Source organism: Castanea sativa, chromosome 4 (assembly GCF_040712315.1).
Source record: "Castanea sativa cultivar Marrone di Chiusa Pesio chromosome 4, ASM4071231v1".
NCBI lineage: Eukaryota > Viridiplantae > Streptophyta > Magnoliopsida > Fagales > Fagaceae > Castanea > Castanea sativa.
The window spans coordinates 1,693,563-1,717,430 of NC_134016.1; the positions used below are offsets into that span (position 1 = coordinate 1,693,563).

The following is a 23,868-nucleotide window of genomic DNA, read 5'->3' on the forward strand; positions in this document are numbered from 1 at the left end:
CAACCCTTTCTCTGTCAGTCTCTTAATTTTTTACTTTATTACTTTGATATCTTTAATTTTACTTTGTAATTTTGGTTTGAACGCAATTGCCTTTAATTTATATGCATGCAAATTGTTTGATAAAATAGTTGAATGTTTTGCTATAGGCAACTATTAATGCAGGAGCAACAAACTATTTTTTATGTGTTCATATTGTAAATTGTAGCAATACACAATAAATATGGTCTGTGCTAGAAGTAACGTTGTAAATTGCTTCATATAAACACTATTTTGGTTTTACTTTCTTTTCTATAGTTTTTATGGTTTGCTTAATTTGACAATTTTGTCACTAAACCAGAACAAAATAAAAAAAAACAAGACAGGAGAATTCTATAGCTATGAAATTTATCTTAAGTGATGCTCATTTTGTAACATTTTGATTGTGTATGTGTGAGTGATATTAGAATAATTCAAAACATTTAAGAATATATATATATATATATATATATATATATATATTAATTACAAGTCAATTCTTTCAATTTTTATTTTTATTTTTATTAGTGTAACTGTTATTTATTCCAACAGTACTATAAGCATGAATTTTATAGAAAGGTATATAACAAAATCTGCCAATTGTTTGAAATACAAACTCTTTTGGTCTTTGACCGGCACTTTGCCACTTCTTTTTATCATAAATCAAACATGAACTTTCTAAATATTGTATTTGTACTTTTGCTTTCCTATAAATACTCGGTAATTAGTTTATTGTCATACGTGTATTGAAGATGGATTGTGGGTTAAGAACAAGTTTTTGGACTAGGTTTTAGGATAATTATATCTAATTATATTTATTCAAATCAAAAATTGCTGATACCTAAAACATCCTAAATTAACATTATAAGGTTAATATAAGGAGGCTCAACTCCATGTTTCAATGAATTCTATGAGAGAGTGTCAATGCCCTAATGAAGGACGAAGTCCTTACATCTTTCAATCGAATGTCCAAAACTACCACAAAATTGGGTCGTTACTTTTGATAATTGGAGAAAAACCCCGTTTTGCACACCTAAAGAGATTTTTTTTTTTTTTTTTTTGAGAAGGCGCCAAAGAGATTGATAATGGGCTACTGCTTTGCCTAGACATGACTCACTATATGACCTTGACACTACTATATATAGTTAAAATATTATTGAGGATGCTTGATGAGATCAATGCCTTGGTTAGAAATTTCATATGAAAAACAATAGATTCAACGAGTCTGATATGTACAACATATCCTTGCAGCTAATTGGGTTCATGATCAACTGATGGTAGGGAACAAAATATGCCTACTTGGTTGTAAGTTTTCAGCTATAATTGTAGGTGATTTTTTTTTTTTTTTGAGAAGCAATTGTAGGTGATTTTAGCAATGAAAATATTCACCATTTGTGTTATAATATATGTACTACATTTTTCAAAATCATCTTACATAAAAGCTTATATAGCATTATTCGCGCATCGCGCGAGCAACTTCCTAGTTAAGAGTTAAAAAATAAAGTGTTATATCAATTTTCTATTCTTTTTTTCACGTTAGGGTAAAAAAAGATAGTGTTGTATCCATTGTTATTGATTCCGTTCCGTTCCGGCCGGAACGGCCGGAATTTTTCGTTCCGGTATGCAAACCGGTACCGGGATACCCAACGTTCCACCTCGGGCCAGATTTCGGGCCATTCCGGTCCATTCCGGCCATTCCGGTCCATTCCGGCCAATTCCGGCCGAGATGTGAATTCCGGCCGGTACATGATTTGGCCTATGGAAAAAAAAAAAAAAAATTTTTTTTTTTTATGGCTAATATTATGTTATAAATTTTGTTGGCTTATTAGTTATTAATTATTATGTGCTTATGTAATGAGTAATGACTTGTTATAAATCTTCTTATTGTTTGATGTTGTATTGAGGTTTAAGACATAAAAGTTAAGACTAAATATTTTGTATTATTTGATGTTTAGTTATTGTCTTGTAAATCTTCTTATTGTGTGATGTTAAATAGATGTTATATTGATGTTTAAGACTTAAGAGTTAAGACTAAATGATTTGTATTATTTGAAATTTAGTTATTTATTTATTAGAATTGACAATTTTATGTTTTACAAGAATATATATAATTTAATTTTTAGGAACCCGAAACACCTTAAAACGGTACGCCGAAATCGGCCGGTACCGAAATATTCCATTCCACTGGACAAACCGAAACGGGGTCCGAAACGGTATTAATAACAATGGTTGTATCAAATTTGATGGTTTGTCACAAAATAACTAATATTTATTTTAGTTCATTCATTCTTATATCCGCTTTTTCTTAGATATTTTATTTTAAATTCAACAATTACCAAAGGCAGTTTCATTCAAATGCTAACGCTACAATCATGAGTACTGTTCAAAAGATAAATCAGTTTTTAACATTTCACTACGTGGATGAAATTTGATACTTTTATGAGAAACTCGAGCCAAGCGAGCATGTTTAGCCCAAAAAAAAAAATTAAGGGCAAATTATACTCCCCTTCCTTGAGATTAGGAGGAATAACTCTCACCTCCAAACCTGAAAGGAAAAAATACTTCTCTTTCTTATGGTTTGAAAAAAATGACACTCAGTAACAAAATATTTAAAATTTTTTTAAAATTCTTTTTACCGAAGTTTAACTATCGTTAGTAAAACTAGCATTCATATAAAAAAAAAATGAACAGAGCATATTATAAAACTTGTTGCTAAAACAAATTTTTTAGTCGCAACTTAACAAATGATATTATAATAATAATTAAAGATAAAAGCAAAAGGACATAAGAAAAGAGAATAAATAAAATTAATTAAAGATGACATAAAAGAAGAGCAACCAACATAACCAATTCTACAGAATCATTTCATCATGGATGAGAATAAATAAAATTAATTAAAGATGACAAAAAAGAAGAGCAACCAACATAACCAATTCGACAGAATCATTTCATCATGAATGGTGACCAAAAAGATAGCTTCGAAATCTAAATAGTTCATTACAGGCCTAGTGTTAGGCCCAGCTATTGGTTGGGTATGAACAAATCAGGCCTACTTTTAAAACAGTCTCCTTTTCCTCAAACTGCATGATTAGTTTTTTTTTTTTTTTTTTTTTTGAGAAATGCATGATTAGTTCATTACCCTTCAAATTTTTGATTACTTGTCTTGCCTCATAAACCTGTTACCCTAATACAATACAACCATCATCTTCTTACCACTCTTAAGCCATCGCACGAGTTACAAGCTAAAGTAACTAAGATTGGCTATTATGAGATTGATGACAACAACACTTACAAAATACAGTAACAAATCCAACATGGCTAACTGACTTGGTAATTGGGTACTATCAATGCATTAAATCATGTCTCTGACCTAAATTATATAGGGAGATATTCACATTTGTTGCATCTGTTTGGACTTTTGTCAACTTACATGCTGCAAAAACATTATATTGGTAACTATAAAAATCTTCTTCAAACAAAGGAAGGAAATCTTTATATACATAAATAAACTTATTATCGATACATGGAAGTCAAAAGAAATTCGTTTCTTTATCAATAGTTAGGCTCCCCTCTCGAATGGCTTGGAGGATTATGCAATGATTTTCTTTCCAACAAACTGCAGACGAGAAATATACATGAGATATGAATTATAATATACCATAAAGAGAAATTACACCATAGCACATGGAATCCATAACCTGGTCAGGGCCTTGTTCAGATAACTAAATATCGACATAAATTTGACCAAGTGATTTCATACCATTTATCAAATGCATCCCATGGTTACCAAAGACTGTACAATGGAACTTCAAAAGAATAATTAGCATTAGATTATGCATTTCTGATGGTGATGGTTTTTAGTATTGGTACATTGGAGTGAAAAACTAATTGAAACTCGTTAAGATGTCTCCATGTACATTCAGGATCAAAATTGACACCCAAAAAAAAAAATTATGAGCATCGGCTGAGATTTGAGTGTGTGATGGCGAGTCTTTAGCTGAATGCACATTGGTGGAAATTGGCATGGGCAATGTTCACTTTCTAACTGAACTCATAGCTGTGTATTTAGAAAATTCCTCATGTTGGAGCAAGTCAGAGCATCCCTCATACCACGTCCATATCACCAGGAGCTCTTTTTGGACTCATTGCCTTGGATATCATTGGAGAAAGCACATCTTCCCCGGGCTCAAGTTTATGCATTAGATACTCCTTCACTGAAACAACCTTATCCATATTTGCTCACCCTTATTATCTTGCTTTCCTCTTTCAGTAGCAACAGAGACAGAATAAATTTGTGGAAAGCACTCTGAATTTCTGATACCGCAGCGAAAGCTGATACCAAATTTTCAGTTACAGTTTCAGTTAATATCCTTTTAAGACTTGTAGGCATTTGTTTTTCTTTTTAATAGTAAGATTGACAGTGCTTTCCAAAACATTCTTCCCGAAATTCTTATGTATTGCTCTTGGATTATGTCTAGTGGTATCCTTGAACCCCTCAGGAGCCATCCTTGATTCAACTGCTGAAAATCAAATGATAAGGGGCATTAAGAATCGGTAACCATGTTGGAGTGTTTCCATTTTACCTCACAAAAGCAGTAAAATAATAAAGAAAGAAAAAACATGGGAATAAATGTGTTGCACAAAGTAAGGGTGTAAAAAATATAACCTGGAAATCGATAGAATTCAGGATCTTCTTCATCTTCATCATCATCCAACCTGACAACCCAAGAAGGTGTGGTACTAACATCCTGATTATTTTTCTTCATGCTGAGAGTATGTCTCAAATTCTTGGCCTTCTTCAATTTGGTGGGAACTCATTTCTTGTATGATGAACATATTCCTTCTGGGTCAAGATCCATTCCAAATGTAGGAGATGAGGAGGTAGGCAACCACTTTGAACCTTATAAAAAGTGTGTTCAAGTCATGGAAATTTCATTCAAGATTAAATGAAGCCTTCAACAAATATACCAAGCTAAAAATGCTATATAGGGTTTAAAAGTGACGGTCTAAGTATGTACCAGAAACCTCTCTACCACCAGGACCAAGACACAAGTTTATGTAGGATGCTTAAACCACGATGGCATAGATGGAATTACCTTGGAGAAGCTTCAAAGAGGGGCTGATAGGACTTTTAGTGTTGTCACCATTTCTTTGCATGCAGTCAAATAGAGCCATTTACACAGTGTATTTATGCCTTCATATATATGTTGGTTTTGTTGCTCCTTTTATCTCCTATAACAGAGAGAAATGTAAGAGAGATGAATGATGCTCAAGAATTGGCTTATGAGATTCTTGCATGGTTCTAGAATACATGCATTTGTGCACATAAGCATATATATGAACTTTATAGTTGTTTCCTGGCTGCAATTAGGAGGCATATTGAGTCCTCAAATGAACATATGCAGCAAATGTGATAGCTAGATGGTCGATATATAGAGAGACTAAGAAAGCATATGGTTCTAGCTTTTCATTTCTAAAATGAAATCAGATTATGACCAAAGCATATACAAAATGCTATTTCTTAATATTCTATAACAGCCATTAGTATTAGAAAACTCATAGGTCAAAACATTATAGTGAAGACAATGCAATAGTAACAGGTAGACCAAAATTTCCTAGGTAAAATAAATCCAAAAAATTTGAGGGGTTTGTTTGAAACAAAAATTTGAAGGTTTACATATGCTATGCACCAGAATATGTTGCAGAACATAGATATACAAGTTTGACACAAAAATTGAAGGGAAATCGCTTTAATAAATGGATAAGAAATATGGTAAATTAATCGTAAAATGAACTAGTTTATTCCAAAATGAAATGTTAGAAAAAAGGACCTTTGAGAAGAAATATGGATTTAATATTATTTTGAGCTTAGATTAGGAATCATATATTTATCTGGATATTGGGAATAGGGCGTATCTAGGACCACTTTGTGCTGAAGTGCATGAGTACTAATTGGGATATGAAGAATGACGAAAATCTATAAATAGTATAAAAACAACAAATTTAATAATAATAATATATGAAATTGAAAGAAGAAAAAAGAATCAAAAGGAATCATATTAGATTTTGATGGAAGCAAGAAAACAAATGAAATGAAGAAGAGAATGTGACAACTCACAAATTTCAATGAAACAATTAGATTGGAAATTTGGAACCAATTCAAGCTTCAGTTCTTCATTTAGCTTTCCATGGAAAGTGAGTGGGCCACTTGCTTTGCTGGTAGGTAGTAGCACTCCTGCTCCTGAACTTCAGTTCTTGAAGAGATAAAAAGTTACCCCAGCCTCAAATAATTGTGAAGCATCCTTGACACGGGAAAAGTATTCGCTGATAAAAAAGAAATTACTGGTGGCAATTACATCAAAAGAATTGTCAAGTGCTGCTAAATATGGCTTACAAAAATCATAGTTAAATATTAATAAAGAATATGAAAACATAAGGGGCTGATAATTCAAATGAATTACTTCTTTAAAAAAAATTCTTAATTTCTGAAAAATATTTGATGTGCTAAAAGAAATCCAACCATCACGGAATAACCACAATGAAATAGAGCTAAAAATTGAAGATACACAAAAATTATGCAATAAATATATGCTACATAATATGAACTAATGGTTTGACATAAAACTATTTGGACATTGTTAACCCAAGAATATGGTAATATATATATATATATATATATATATATATATATATATATATATATATAGAACAAATCATGAACAGTGTGTCAACTTCACAGCAAACAGAAGAGAACATAGAAATTATAAATGACTTTGAGCTTAGAATAGGAATGTAGAATGTATCAAAGGTTTTTCTTAATCACAGGAACATGGGCAATCTTAGAACCTTTTGTGCTAAACTACATGACCTCTAATTGGGACAATGAAAGATCACAGGTATTTGTAATTTAGTAATGCAATGAGCCACTTACATCATAAGCATATATTGCAATGAGCTAGTTACACCATAAGCAGATATTGCAGCTTTTTGCAAATGTACAGCTCATGTAAGAACAATGGGTGGCTTTCCACTTACTGTCTAAGACACTGTCAAATATGTTAGAGTAGAGTCCATCCACATATATAATAGCCTAATTTTCACCATTGACATATGATTGACCAAAAAGAAGACTGATTATTTTCCATTTCCTTTTATATTACAAAAGAACTTCTACCATGTCAGAGATTTTAATTGTTTGAAACTTACTGGTCATCCATCTTAATAATATACATGATCTTTAGACAGCTTCTTGTTTAATACATTCATTAAAATAGATATCTGGAATGTGGGAAATCCTAGACCGCTCTGCACCACACCTCTTTGCACATCTTTCAATTAACTTGGAGCAATGATAGGATATTTAGCTCTTCGGTTGGATTCGGGGTTGGTTAAAAGCTCCATGAATAAATGTTTCCTCCAACTGAACACACTAGATATGCCAGTGACTACATATTGAGGTAACATATTTAACTGATTAATAAATTTTTAGTTCTTTAAATAATGAGAATCCATGTGTTGTAAGTTTTGTTAGCTTTTTAACATCCCAGGCTCCTAGTTCAGCAACTAAAAGTGTCAAGCTAAGTATAATAACACATATATGGAGTATAATAACTAATATAATGCACAAATATGACTTTCATATTAAATAGTGTCAAACTACAATTCATTGATCTGACTGTTTTGGTGATATATGAACACATATATGGATTATAGATTTGACATAAAACTCTTCCGAGATCATCAACCAAAGAATATGGCAATATATTTAAATCCAAAAAGAGAAAGCGTAGCAGAGAACAAACCATGAGCACTTAGACAACTTCAAAGTGAAACAGCAGACAGAAGGAGGTTTGAGAAAACATACCATTTTTAAATTATTTGACCTTAGAGCAGGATGTATCAAATATTCATCTTAATAACTGGAAAATGAGCAATCTTTGTCTAGTTTGTGCTAAACTACATGACCTCTAACTGACACAAGGAAAGATTACTGATATTTTAATTTAGTGATGTAATGAGCTACTCACACCGTAAGCAGATATTGCAGCTTATCCTGAATGTATAGTTTACTACGGAAAATAGTCTCCCTATTTGGTTATGTGATTTTCAAATAAGTTAGTGTAGTGTGTTCAAGTAGATGAAGAGGAGATAAAAGATTAGTCCATCCACATTTATAACAGTCTATTTTTCACTATCAACATGATATTGACTATGAGAATGATTCTTTCACTTTTCATTAAATTACAAAAGAATTCCTCCCATGTGAGAGATTTTAAGTGTGTGTTGTTCGTGAGAAATTCAAGTGTGATGAAGAGGTTCAAGTGCATCACAGTGAACAAATATTCAAAGCTCTAATTACAACTTCTACTTGCTAGATAATATCTGCTATCATTTATATATCTGTACATGTACACACTTTGACAAATTGTCTCAAGTGCGTAAAGATGACAACAGTATAATTATAAGTAGGAGGAAAAGAATGTACAAAACAATTTGGAGAAGATCCGAAAAGACTCCTCAATCTCCAAAGGCTACTTTTATCTCTTGCAAGGGATTATTGACAATTGACAAAAAGTTTCAGCTGCAATTTACGGCAGCAAAGATTATGAGAGGTCATAGCAAGACATGGCTTGTCATCAATTGTCTAATGACTCAAAAAGCTTTACGCATGTCGGAGTAGAATTTATGTGATCAACCATAAAAAAAAGTAGAACTTATGTGATCTTTTTTTGGCAAGCATCCTCAACAACCAATGACATCCAACTCATTCACAAGAATCACAGCTCACCCGTTTGTTCATATACAAAAAAATTAAGAAACTATCAGAGTCATGCATTGATCCAGTTTCAGGGGCAACTTCCTTACTAATTTGCCATGTAAAAAGGATCAAGAAACAACAATATTGGAGCATATGATGCATTTTTCCTTTTCTAAATCGTTATGGAAGTCATTAGAATGTATCAACACTGTGGTAGCTTGAACTACTTATATTAGTACTAAAAATAGTAACTTTTTTGATTTTTTTTTTTTTTGATAAGTAAGAAGAGAATATTATTAATAAGAGAAAAGCGAGAAAAATACAGAGAGTTCAAAGTAGTGAACACATAAAAAAAGGAAACAAAAAAACAAAAGCAGCCCCTAGTCTATCCTAATAGACGAAAGAAAATCCATAATAGTAGAACAATCCGAGAAACCCTAACATCGAGACCAATCAAAGAGGGTCCGCTGGCAAGACTCTAACAATTGAACCACAGTTTTCCCCTCATCCTCAAAAGACCGTTGATTCCGTGCAATCCAAATAGTCCACATTAAACAGCCTGAGACCAAATTCCAAATTTCAGAACTATGCTTCCCAAACCAATTATACCAACAAAATAATAAGTCCACAACTGAACCTGACATGACCCAATCGATCTCAAACAATCGAAGCACATACATCCACAAAGAATGAGCTATCGGACAAAAAAGTAACAAGTGATCCACAAATTTCGCATTACAACAACACATACAACAACAATTTGTCAAAGGACGACCACGAAGCATAAGGTTTTCCAAGGTTAGAATCTGGCCATGAGCTGCTATCCACATAAAAAAAGCCACCATTTTAGGAACTTTAACTTTCCAAATGCCCTTTCAAGGAAAAGTGGAAGGAACTGCATTTCGAATTTTATGATAAAAAGACCGAGTATCAAACTTCCCACTACCATTAAGATCCCAGCTAAGCCTATCACACCCTCCACCCCTAGGAGTATGGGTATGGATGAGATGAAGAACCAAATTCTCAACCAAAATGTATTAAAACTATTAAATAACAGACATTTAGTGTTTATAGGGAAAAGGTCCATTATCTTATATCTAAGGAATCGAGAACAATCCTACAACTATTTGCATGACCTAGAGCAACCAGAATGGTCACCTGTTGGGTAAGACCATCATGTCAAGGTTACAAGAAGAAAACCACACAATAGTGGAAAACCTTAACTAAATATAGTACTTTTAAATTTTCTAATAGAGATGTGTATAAATGAATTTAATGACAACCAACAAGTAAAAAGACTATCTATAGATCTCTACCTCATAATCCCAAAAGCTGTTGAAGTCATTTGCATGAAAGCCTTATGTTAGGAAAACGTAGCAAATAACATATGATTTGAAAGGCAGAAGAATTATCAAGCATCCGTATATTAAGGAAAATATTATTGCTAGTTATATAAAGAATGGATGAAACTATGGCCTATGTACAAGAAAATCCTTGGCCTCACCTAATGCTTTGTTAGAAGTGTTGTCAACTATGTACACTAGTAAAAACTTAAAAACAAGTATATGATATAGTTCAATATGACCTACGACCAGAATTTTTTTAGGAGAGAGAGAGAGAACTCAAGACAATAAAATCAATATATTTTCAGTGCAATCTTCAAGTATTCTAATTACTGGTACTATGTTGTATCCAAGATCATAAATTGATCTCAAAAAAACAAAAATGCAATCAGGGTCTGGTTCAATTTGAATTGAGTCTCAAGATGCTTCCTTATGGGGTACAATATATGGGACTTTTAAGTTCATGCACAACTCTGATTGGGGTAAAATAAATAATTGATGCAATCAATTATTCTAAAGTTTGAAAAAAAATTCAAAAAAATTATGACATTAACAAAGTAAGGGTCAAAGTAATACTATAGAAATGACTTGAAATTTTTACAAATAAAGTGCCTTAATTATTAGAAAACTGACAAGTCAAAACTTTATAGGGAAAATGCAGTAGTAAGAAGTACACCAGAAATTTATATGTAAAACTAACCTTCCTTTTTTAATAAGAACTAACCAAAAAAAATAAATAAAGAAATTGATTGAAAAAAAAAAGATATATATATATACATATACATACATATATATATATATATACACATATACATATATATATATATATATATATATATGAGGTCCTACATTCACTACCCAGAAAAATTTGTTGCACTACATTGTAAACAAGTTTGAAATAAAATTGAAGTGATATTGCTAATTGGAAAATGAAGGTGTAGAGATTTCGTGTTTACAGATGGATAACCAAATCTGGAAATAGTATATGAACAACAAATTTAAAAACTTGTATACAAATTTAAAGTAGAAAAAACCAAAAATTAGGATTGACAATAGGTTTTGTTGGAAGAGAGAAATCAAAAGAGAAGATATTAATGAGAGAACTTACAAATTTCACTAAGTCAATTGCATTGGAACCAATTTAAATTTCCCCACTGTGATTCTTGGAATATGACCAATCTTCTACCAATGGAACTCTAGCAAACAGTAAGAAACAAAGCATCCAGCTTTGCCAACCACTCCGGGAATTTTCCATTTAGCTTTTCATAGAAAGCAAGTTTATCTCTTTTTACAATCCCTACGCATGTCGCTAATAAGATTGAGAGGTTGCAAAGGGATTTTTTGTGGTGTGTGCACCTTTGGAAAATGGTGGTTTAGGAGTAAGGAAATTAACTACTTTTAATAAAGCCTTACTAGGAAAATGGTTATGGCGGTTTGAGGTTGAGGAGACAAGGCTTTGGAGAAGGGTAGTAGCTCTAAAGTTTGGGGAAGAATGGGAGGGTTGGACTTCCAAGCTAGATAGAGGGGTACATGGGTGTGGTTTATGGAGAAGTATCTGAATGAGCTGAGAAGTTTTTTGTAAAAATATTCGGTTTGAGGTAGGGGTGGGGGATAGAGTGAAGCTTTGGACAGATCAATGGTGTGGGGATTCTCCACTTAACTTGACCTATCCGGTTGTGCATGGGATTGCCTCCAATAAAGGGGCATCAGTGGCCTCTTCTATTGAACGGTTGGGGATCAAGGAACGAAGAAGCTAGGATGTTCATTTTATTCGGAAACCAAATGATTGGGAAATGGGTGATGTGGATGCTTTTCTTCGTACTTTGGGCTCTAATTTACCTCCAACTGAGATGGAGACCATATGCGATGGAAGTTGATAAAGAATGGAGATTTTGATATCCGCTCGTTTTATAATAAGTTAAGAGGACCTATGCCCATTATATTTCCTTGGAAAAGTGTTTGAAAGGTTAAGGCCCCTCGGCGTGTTTCTTTCTTTGTGTGGACTGTAGTATGGGATAAAATCCTTACAGGTGACAATTTGAGAGGTAGAGGGATAGACTTTGTTGACTGGTGCATTATGTGTCGTTGTAATGGGGAAACGGTGGATCATTTGCTATTGCATTGTGGTAAGGCTTACCGGTTGTGGAGTTTGGTGTTTAGATCTTTTGGGATTTCTTGGGTCTTGCCAAGATCAGTTGCGGATACTCTCTTTGGTTGGTGGGATTGGCTTGGGAAGCATTCGTCTAGTATTTGGAATTTAGCTCCGCTATGCTTAATGTGGTGTTTGTGGAGGGAAAGAAATTGGAGGACGTTTGAGGACATGGAAAGTTCCGATGATCAATTATTGGCTTCTTTTAGTGGCTCCCTTTTTGATTGGTCTAGGGCTTGGAGACTCACCTCTAGTGATTCTCTCCCAATGTTCCTTAGCTCCCGTCTTTGTAATTAGTATATTTTCTTTTTGTTTTTTATCATCTTTTTCAGTTTTGTTACCTTTGCCTTATGTTTTTCTGCATGAGGTAGTATTTTTGAATATACACCTTTTTTATTTATAAAAATAAAAATAAAAAGAAAGCAAGGGCACCTCCTGCAGTTCTTACAAAGACGAAAAGTTACCACAGAACATATGCAGAGGCTCCAACATTGTCAAAATTTAATGCCTCCAACTAAGCACATATAGGTGTCAAAGCTGGCCAAACAGCTCTGACAACCAAAAGAAGATTAGGCTTCAAAATGGGTGGTGTGTGAAGTATCCTTGACATTGAAAAAAAGATCCTCTGATAAATAAGGAATTATGGTGGCTTTTACATTAGAAGAAATGTCAAGTGCTACCTGTCACTTGCAACATTGATACAATGACATCAACACATGAATACTACAAGTATTAGAATATCATCAGAATACCAAGATGAAATAGATGCTATTGTAAGGAAAAGTGAAAGGGAAGAGGGGATAATTGGCATCAACGGTATACTTATTGGATTGAATTAGTACTTCATATATTTGAAGACAAGTGAAGATTACGGAAACTTACCAATTCTCATAAACTTCCTATAGCTTGTGGCTAGATTAAAAGTCCATAAGTTAATAAAAATTTTCCTCCGGCTGAATACAATAGATATGTTGTCCCTAGTGTCTGCACTTAATGGCAACTTTTTTATTGATTAAATGAGAAATGAAGGAATTGGGAGCAATTAAAAAGAACACTCTTATGTTGTTGTTAAGGAGAGTATTAGAAAAGAAAGGAGGATGAGGTGAGAGAACTTACTGGTCATCCATCTTAATAATGTATATGATCTTCAAACTGCTTCTTCTTTGATAAAATAATCCTACACCACCCACTCTGCACCGCTCCCCTTTGCACATCTTTCCTTTAATTTGGGGCAGTGACAGAAATTCTTCTCTTCCATTTTCTTGGCATTGTTAAAGCTCCATGAATAAATTTTCCTCCAGCTAAGCACAATAGATATGCTGTACCCAGTGCCTGCATATCAAGGCAACATATTTAACTAATTGAATAGTCTTTTAATTCTCTCAACAATGAGAATCCATGTATTATTAGTTTTGTTAGCTTTTTAACATCCTAGGGTCCTAGCAATTAGTTTGTCATATCTATGTCAGCAACTAAAAGCGTCAAAGCAAAGGACATTTCACACTATTCAAGCTAAGCAATAACAATACTAGACACACAGAATGACTTCCATATCAAAAATTGTAAAACTACAATTCATCAATCCAGTTGTACTTAAATCTATACATTGTTTTGGTGACATGTGAACACATATCTGGAGTTCACATGCACAACTTTACAAGGACTAAAAGTTTTGTTTATGCAGATATGCACGTTGGCTACAGAACACACTGACTATATATAAATACAGTTCGAAGTAAATTATATATACAAATCCCACATGGTAAAGGAAACACAGATCATATGTACCTTGGCATCAGTTGAATTGAGTTGATTATTTTCTCAGATGCAAACAGATCATATGCACCTTCATATATTTGATAGTTTGCAAAACTCAGCACTCTATCAGCAGTCAGCAAAAATCACCTCGATTTCATTGGATTCATAAACAAACTTCTCTTACTCATCACAGCTATAAGTAGTCCCGTGCAACTCTGATTATCAGCCCAACCCCAGCTTCCTCCTTGTCCTTGAAGATTGCTCTCTCAATATTAAGTATACACATTCCTCCTCTATTCACTAGAATTTATTGTAGCATAAAAAATATATAATTGATATGATGCTCAATTGTCAAGTTATCTAGCTGATAATGTTAAAAAAAAGAAAAAAAGAAAAAAAAAAGCACCCTAACAACATCTAAATCCAAAATTCCTAAACTTTTAATATTAGATCCTAAAAAAGCAAGCAATCAAAGTGTTACACCCAACACAGTTAAATGCATTATGCATTCTCTATTCTGTACACAGATTTCTTTTGATAAAAAATTTGTTTTTGTTTTTTTAGTTTTTATTGTCATTTTGTTTTGGAAATGGGGCCACTGAATACAAATATAGGCTAGATGATCACTTTAAGTTTTTTTTGGCTAACTTCATGTATGAGTTTTTTGAACAAAAACTTTAAGGTTTAAGCTATGTCCCTCCTATTCTTGTGATAGATCAGCCACCGATTAGTACATCCATTATGATATTTTTAAGTAAAAACATAGGAGCATCCTCTATCCAAAACTCTGCATCATCTTGCATCTAACATATTGATATTGTGTATGCCTACCCAAAGCATGAGCTACTGTATTTCATTTTTCCCTTACGTGATTGACTTCCCCATCTTCTAAATTGCAGTAGTTGCTCTCTGTAGTTGCTCAGGCTCTATTTCCCAGACTCACAGTGACCACTTCTTAAATTCCAACATCCTTTGCAAAACTCAGCACTTTCTCAGGGCTACTTGCCTTGAATTCGTCGAATTCATACTCAAACTTGCCCCCATTCCAGCTTTGATTATTGCCCCCATTCCAGCTTCCTCCTTGTACACTTGCTAGCAATTATAATAAATTGTTCCTCCAGCTGGAAACAATAGACATTGTCTCAATTGCAATTTCCTACACATGATAACAATATAGTTATGTAACAAAGCAAGGAAAAAAGAGAAATAGTTAGTGTTGGGAAAACAGAATAGAGGAATGATGAAATATGAGTATATTATAAGTATGATATTCTGTTTTAAAAGCATGCTCAAAAAAATTTTTAGACTATCCAAATAGAGTCCTCAATGTCCAAAGCTCCTTTCATCTGTGATTAATGGCACCAAAGATTGTGAGAGATCATTACAGGGCATGGTGGTCATTAACTGTCTAGTGTTGCCCAAAAAAGTTATTATCCAAGCACTTCAAGGGCAAGTTGCTTACTAATCTGCTCTGTTAAAAGAAACAAAGATAGCGGAGCATGTGTCGCATCTAGCCTTTTCTAAATCATTATTTAAGTCATCAGAATGTATGAACACCATGGTGGCTTAAACCACTTATATCAGCACTGATCATAAACTTACAGAACTTTTCACTTCAATTAAGGTACAAAACCAAATTGTACAAATTTTTTCAAATAATCAGCTTATACGTAAGTGAGTGGGATCTATCCTCCGAACAATTGCATGATCTAGTGCAATCAGAATGGTCACCTGTTGGGTATGAAAATAGAGTAAAGCTTACAAGAAGAAAACACCAGAATAAATGGAAAACTAGGTCCCAAGGCCACATGGCCGATAATTATGCAGCAGCAGATGAGGATAAATAAGCAGTAGTAGATTAGGTTGATATTGTTTAAAAATTTATATTTTATAGAAGTTAGTTCCAATTTGTTAAAATAGTTATCTCACTATGAGTATTATATATGTACTATGAAGAAAGGAATGGAACTTAAGCAGAGAATTAATCCCAAAAATCCTTTCTCCTCAAGTTCAGGAGGTTAATCTCCTCGAACTGACTACGTAGTCTAAGTTGTCTTTCAATTATCTTGGCCCATATCAAAAACCTTAATAGAATATTGTATTTTTAAATGTCCAAATAGAGATAGGTACAAATGATTTATAGTGAAATGCTTATGAGTACAACCAACAAGTAAAAAGACATAGCTATAGATGTTTACCACAGGATCCAGTAAGCTGTTGAAGTCATTTGATAGAAGCAACTATTTCCTAAGCACAGGAAAATCAATGGCCTCACCTATTGCTTTGCTGGAAGTGTTGTCATGTATAATACTGATCAATACATGTAAATAAATGTACAATATGGTTCAAGTTGACTGAAAACAGATATTTTTGAGGGGAGAGAGAGAAAACTCAAGACAATAAAATCAACATGGTTTTAGTGCAATCTTCAAGAAATCTAATTACAAGTAATATGGCATATCTAAAGTCATAACTTGATCTTAGAAAAAAATGCTATCAGGGTCTAGTTCAATTTGAGTTAAATCTCAAGATTGTGGGGTACAGTAAATAGGAATTTAAGCTCATGCACAAATCTAATCAGGACTAAATAAATAAATATATGTCATTGATTATTTCTCATCATTGAAAATCACCTTAAAATAATTTACAATATTAACAAACTATAATGGACTTTAAAATTCCAATTTCACTTAATGATAATGTTAAAAGCCACAATCATACATTTGACATTTCTTCCCATAAGTTACAGATATACCTAAGGGTGAACGTGATACAATAAAATGACTTTTGAAATATGTACAAAGAAGAGCCCTAATTATTAGAAAATTGACAAGTCAAAATTTTATTCTGTAAACAATGCAATAGTAACGAGTAGACCAGAATTTTTTCAATATAAAACAACATTAATGGAATTTATTGAAACAAAATTTAAGGGTCTACAAATGCTATGCATCAAAATATGATGCACCACATGGAAATATAGGTTTCCACCGAAAATGAAGGGATATCGCTATGAAATAACTGGATATTTGGAAATAGCTAGTTTATTAGAAAGTGATGTTAGAGAAAAAAGAAAAAAAAAAAAAGAAGACACGTGAGAGAAAACAACAATTTATTGTGATGTTACAACTGGAATAAAAAATTTATCAGGATATATCCTTCTTTTTTATTTTCAAACTCTTCTATTTCTCCTTTGTGCAATTACTTTTGGGCGACTGTTAGGGAGGCTTTGAGCCTAAATCAACCCCCTTCCTTCTTCTTCTCCTTCTTTTTTTTTTTTTTTTTTTTCTCAAAAAAAAGCAGTACAAAGTGATTAGACTCTCGGATGTAACAAGGGCATTCTTGGACCACTCTGTGCTGAAGTACAGGAACACTAATTGGGAAATGAAGGATAACCAACATCTGTAAATTGTATATGCCTTCCAAATTTAGCAAATAGTACGAGGAATTGGAAGCAGAAAAAAGAAGAACAAAGAAATATTGAAAGGTTTTGTTGGAAGAGAGAAATCAAAAGAGAAGTAGACAGGAGAAATGAGGGAACTCACAAATTTTGATGACATATTTGCAATGGAATCAATTTAGAATTCCCTCTATTGTGATTCTTGGACTCTCACCAATATTCTACCGATGGGCCACTCCCACTACTTCCATATCCATTTCAAAGCAAACAGTAAGAAACAAAACATCTAGCTGTACAGTATTCTAAGGATTCACATCGCTATAAGTTAAAATAAATCCTCTTTCCTCAACCACTCCTGCAAACTTTCATTCAACTTTACATAGAAAGGGATCTCACTTCTTGCTTTGTTGGTAGATAGTAGCAGTTCTTGTAACTGAACTTCAGTTTTTGAAGAGATGAAAAGTTAGCCCAACACCTCTGTAAAGCTCCAACATCATCACAAATTTAATGCCTCCAAAAAGGACATATAGGTCCCAAAGTTGGCCAAACAACTTCGATCACCAAAAGAAGGTTAGGCTCCATAATGGTGGCCTGTGAGGTATCCTTGAAATTTTGATACATCAGAAATTACCTTTTGCTCTTATATGTCAAATTGTCAAGTGCTACCTGTGGGTTACAAATATGACACAATGACATCAACACTTCAAACTACATCTATCAGAATATCAAGTTGGTAAAGATAATAAGTAACAGGTTCAAAGGTGTTGTAGGAAAACTGGAAAAGTGAGAGGGAAGAGGGGATAATTGCCATGAATGATATATTTATTTGATTGAATTAATAATTCAAACATTACACAAGGGGAGAAGATCTGAGTAAACTTACTAACTCTTATAAACTTCCTCTAGCTTGGGAGTATATTTAAACTCCATAATGTAATTAATTTTTCTCCAGCTGAACAAAATAGATATGCCATCTCTAGTATCTGCACATTAAGGCAACATATTGAACTCATTAAATAGAAAATGACCAAAAACAAAAACAAAAAGATCTAAGGAAATTGAACAGAAAAAAAAAAAAAAAGAGCAATTACGAAAATATTCCTAGGCTGATCTTCAAACTGCTTGTTTAATGCATTTATTGATGCAGAAATTTGGATTATGGCAAATCTTGGACCACTCCACTGCTTCCCTTTGCAAATCTTTCCTTTTAATTAGGGGCAATGACAAATATGTTCTTCTAATAAGGTGGGGGCATTACATGGCTCATGTGCAGTGCAAGATACATTTGGATCTTGCAATTGTGAAAACTCTATAGTTGAGCAGTTGAAAGGTCCTAAACATTTAGGAAAAGCTTCCATTCTATCAAATTCCTCTGATTCGGAAACTAGAAGTGGCTAATCAACACTTAAAAGTAGATATATAAGAATATCAAGATAGTTAGTTCCAATTAGTTCAACTAGTAAAATTTCTGATGGTTGAAATAAGAGTTTTGGGGTTCAATCTCCGCCTATATCAAAAAACCGATTGGTGTCTTGGTTTGATAATAAGGAGCTATCATCAAGAGCGGATGCTATAGGTTGAAACTCTCTAAAAAAAAAGAATATCAAAACAGAAAAAGCTTTCAATTTGAAGAGCTCTTTTTAATTTTAGAGGGGGTCATGTATGAATTTTTTTTATAAAAAACTTTAAAATATGATCTACTAATATGTACCATTTAAAAAGCTACGCTCCCCCCCCCCCCCTATTCTGGTCATAGATCCACCTCTAATTAGTACATCCATTTTGATATGTTTAAGCAAAAACAGAGTAGCATCCTCTATCCAAAACTTTGCATCGTCTTTCATCTACATATTGTGCATGCCTACCCAAAGCGCAAGTCACATTGTTTCCTTTTTTCTTTACGTTGTTGCTTTCCTTTCTTCTAATTTTCTGTAGTTGCTCTCTTGAATACTCAATGATGTGTCCACCTTGCTGTCTCCATTTCCCACATCCTTTGCAAAACTCAGCACTCTCTCAGCAGTCAGCAGCAATCACCTTGATTTCGTTGGATTTTTACACAAACTTCTCCTACTCATCACAGCTATAAGTAGTCCCTGGGCAACTCTGATTTTCAGTCCCACTCCAGCTTCCTCCTTGTCCTTGAAGGTTGCTCCCTCAATATTAATATATACATTCCTCCTCTGTTCATCGGCTTGCAATATAATCAATTGTTCCTCCAGTTGTAAACAATAAGCATATTGTCTCAATTGCATTTGCCTACACATGAAAACAATACAATTATGTCATGAAGTAAAGAGTCCTGGAAAAGTAGAATAGAGAAATGAAGAAATAGGAGTCAACTAGAGGTATGATTGCCTGTTTCAAAAGTATGCTCAAAACAATCTTGGAAGATCCAAATAGAGTCCTCAATCTCCAAAGCTCCTTTTACCTCGTGGGGACTAACCACGATTGATAAAAGGTTTCATCTGTAATCAATGGCACCGAAGACTGTGAGAGCCCATCACAAGACGTAAGTGATCATTAATTGTCTAAAGTTTCAAAAAAAAAAAAACCAATGCACCAAGTAGAACCTATGTGATCTGTTTTTGGTCAGCATCCTCAACAACCAATAACATCCAACTCATTCACAAGAATCACAAGTTGCCCATTTGTTAAAATAAAATAAATATAAAAAAATTTAAGAAACTAGCAAAGTTATGTATTACCAGGCACTTCAGGGACAACAATATTTGCATTTGTTCCATCTTGCATCTTCTAAATCGCTATGGAAGTCATCAGAATGTATCAACACTGTGGTCAGTTTATGGATACAGGTCCATCACCATATATGCAAGTGAGTGGGATCTGTCCTCCAAACAATTGCATGATCTAGACCAATCACCAATCAGAATGGTCACCTGTTGGATATGAAAATAATGTGAAGCTTACAAGAAAAAAACACCAAAATAGATGGAAAACACATTAATACATTAAAAAGGAAATTACACTTTACCACCCTAAACTATAGCTCATATTAAACTTTGCACCCTAAACTTTTCGTATGCACGTTTTGCACCCTAAACTATGACTTTTATTACACTTTGCACATGACATTAAATTTGCTGTTAACTTGGATAGAAATTCAAAGTTTAGGGTGCAAAGTGTGGAGTATATTTTAGAGTGGTAAGATGTAATTTTTCCTTTATTTATAAGCGATTGAGGAAGAGGGGCAATTAGGACTTTTCACGCTATGCCATATTTTTCCATCCAAATTAACAGCAAACTTGATGTCGGGGTGCAAAATGTAACAAATATTATAGTTTAGGCCTTTTAGGATGCAAAACGTGCATTCGAAAAATGTAATCAATGGTATAGTTAAAGGTAATAAAGTGTAATTTTCGCAAAATTAAGATATCAAAAACAGGGATAAAAATTAGGTTGGTGATGGCATGCAATTGTAAATTGTAGTACCTCACAATGAAATGGTCTCAAATGTTGGAAAATGAGCAAAAGATTTCACAAAGGCTTTCCTCAGTTGACTGAAAAGCAACTACTAACACAAATCACGCAAAAACAATTTCCTAGGGGGCTTTCCTCAGTTGACTGAAAAGCTACTACCAACACCATTCAGGAAAAAATAATTTCCTATAAATATAACGGATTATCAAAATTTTCTTTTTTCTTTAGCTAAGTAACAGGTTAAAAAATGTTGTTGGAACAATGGGAGGAAGGAGGGGACAGTTGGCATGAATAATACACTTATTGGATTGAATCAATACTCTATATACTAGAAGAGATTAGAAAATTGAGAAAACTTACCAACTAAAACTTCTGTTGGCTTGGGAGTGGAATAAAACTTCACAATTTAATTTTTCAATCTGCTGAACACAACAGATATATGGTCCTCGTGCCTGCACATCAAGGAAACATATTTAACTGATTGAACTTTCAGGTCTATTAATAATGCAGATCCAGGTGTTGTTAATTCTGCTAAATAAGGACGGGAACCTGAGAAGAACTTGAGGTTTTTTTTCAGAAATTACTGAAGTAAAGCAAAGTACATAATCTTGGAACAATTATGATAGAAAGACTGATCACCCTTTCTCTACTCAGTAATACAAAACTTTTGTTTTTATTTTATTTCTTACAATTTTATGAGGGTTAATGGACTTAAGAAGGAGGTTCATAGTCATTTATTCAAGGTGTCAAAGTGGGGAAAATATGTATTCACTATCTCATTCTCTTTTCTTTCTTTCTTTTTTTTTTTTTTTTATTTATTTTCATTTTTATTTTTTTAAGTTTCTTGTTATCTTTGGTTATTTGCTTATGGATTCTGAATAATTTACAGAGAAACCTCGCAGGTGATACAAGGAGTGAAGCTACAGTAACTCAGGCCTAAATCTGATAGCAAAAGGCCAGGAAAGTCATAGAAAACCCAGAATGCAATTCAACCACTTCAGCTGCTATTAATGGTGTGTCATCTTCACCCACCACACACAAAAAACAGTAGAGATAATTGTTACAATATTAGGCATCAAGATATGATTAAAAGTACTGGCCCTAATTATGAAAAAACATTCAGTTTGACAATCAATTTGAATCTAAGTTTCGCAAGTACACAAACACTAGGAAAGCTAAGGTATAAATTTGCAATTTTCTTTTTGTTGCCATGAAAATTTTACATTTATGACTTTATCACTCTTAGATTTAACATTATTGCGGTAAAGATGTTAAAAGTTATGTTATAGAAAGAACACTTTGAGTTGTTAACAGAAGCCCATTTGTAATTCATTAACCTCTGTTTTTACTATAAAATAAAAAGAAGAAAAACAGTAAATTATAAATCAAATTATTCATATGTTTGACAGAACTTGCTCTTATTATTGGTGACACAAAGGCATTTGTAATATTTCCAACTAATGGCAAATCAATGACTAGCAATTAATTCATTATATCCATGTCAACAACTAAAAGAGTCACAGCAAAGGACATTTCACACTGTTCAGGCAAGGCTATAATCACACCCAAAGCACAAAATGACTTTCATGTCAAAGAGTGTGAAACCACAATTCAGTAATTTGACTGCAGTCAACATAACTCTACAATACATTGTAGATATGCACATTGGCTACAGAAACTGTGACTCTACATATATATATATATATATAAACTGAATTTGGTTTTGTAAATCACCATTTATGAAGTAAATTATGTATCAATATCCCAAATGGAAAGAGCAAGCAAACCTGAAGTGCCTTGGCGACAGTTGTCATCGACTTAATTATTTTCCCAGATGCAAAATTTCTGCCAACTTCCTGAGTTAGTCTTTGAAATCTTTGCAATCTGTTGGCCACGTTCAAATAATAAAAACCAAATATAGATATATTAGAACCATCAACACCTTCAGTGTTGTCTGAAATTTTAAGTTAAATTTTGCCTGCACTAGCATAACTGGGGATCACATAATTTCATGGTTTCCCCAGTAAAACTGACCCCTTAACCCAAACATGAAATGAAAAATCAGCAAGACCTTGACCCACCCAATTTCTCATTCTTATGCAACTAAACTCCATTTTCCATAATAAATCCACCCTCATAAACAAAGAAATTATGACCCCAGCCCAAATCAACAAAATCTACTGTCAAGTTTTAGACAGGTCTAAGCAAAAGAACTATCCATGAACTCTTACAGCATCAAAATGTGAAGGCTACAAGAAATGCTGAGCAAAAGAATGAGTATGTGGACATAAAAGTAGGTTCTAACAGTGATTAATCCAATATTCCAATTTTCCCAATGTCCCGAAAATTTCAGTTTTGAAAAATTTGCAGAAAGGAAATATGCTAGCAAACAGAAATTCAATAGCAGCAAGACAATAGTTAACAATCAGAAAATAGTTTATCAGACTATGCTTTTAGCAACAATTTAATTCTTTTGGTAATTTGCAAAAAAATAAATAAATAATAGGAGCAAGCCTATTGGTAGCCATCACAAAAAAAGTTAACTATACTCTGCTTTTAGTAGCTTATCAAATTATTATTAATTTCATAAATTTGAAAAGAAATTTTGAATTTTTTAAATGTGACTAGAGTGGTTGGTGATATTAATTTCTACTATTTATTTCAAGAATCATTAACCCAAATTGTAGCATTTATATATTTTCTCAAGTGTCCAACACACCAGGAACACTGTCACCCATTTATGCAGCTCTTCCATTGGCTTCAGAATGGATCAAAAATCCATAAATTAATTTTTCCTCCAGCGGGACACAGATATGCTGTCCCAATTGCCAGCACATTGAGGCAACATATTTAACTGATTATATAAACTGCTAGTTCTTTGAAAAATGAGAAATCCATGTGTTGTTTGTTTTGTGTGATTTTTAACATCCCGTGCTCCTAGCATTAGTACTATATATCCATGTCAGAAATTAAGAGAGTCCAAGCTAAGGACATTTCACACTGTTCA

General features: G+C 33.3%; 1 long non-coding RNA gene across 7 annotated transcripts; it reads right to left on the reverse strand.

Moving 5' to 3' along the window:
- Positions 1 to 3,754: 3,754 nt before the first annotated feature.
- Positions 3,755 to 22,750, reverse strand: LOC142631509 (uncharacterized). Of its 7 annotated transcripts, XR_012843618.1 has the most exons (17): positions 22,649 to 22,750; positions 21,222 to 21,313; positions 20,129 to 20,320; positions 19,779 to 19,888; positions 19,289 to 19,679; positions 18,307 to 18,406; positions 17,569 to 18,089; positions 16,222 to 16,309; positions 14,892 to 15,179; positions 14,054 to 14,323; positions 13,382 to 13,597; positions 7,222 to 9,332; positions 6,947 to 7,053; positions 6,134 to 6,357; positions 5,112 to 5,247; positions 4,682 to 4,915; positions 3,755 to 4,535 (listed from the first exon to the last, which is right to left on the reverse strand). It is a non-coding gene; the product is annotated as an uncharacterized LOC142631509 (long non-coding RNA). The 7 variants fall into 7 exon arrangements; XR_012843621.1 differs by having other exon boundaries at positions 6,134 to 6,317; positions 6,947 to 9,332; XR_012843620.1 differs by having other exon boundaries at positions 6,134 to 6,339; positions 6,947 to 9,332.
- Positions 22,751 to 23,868: the final 1,118 nt, after the last annotated feature.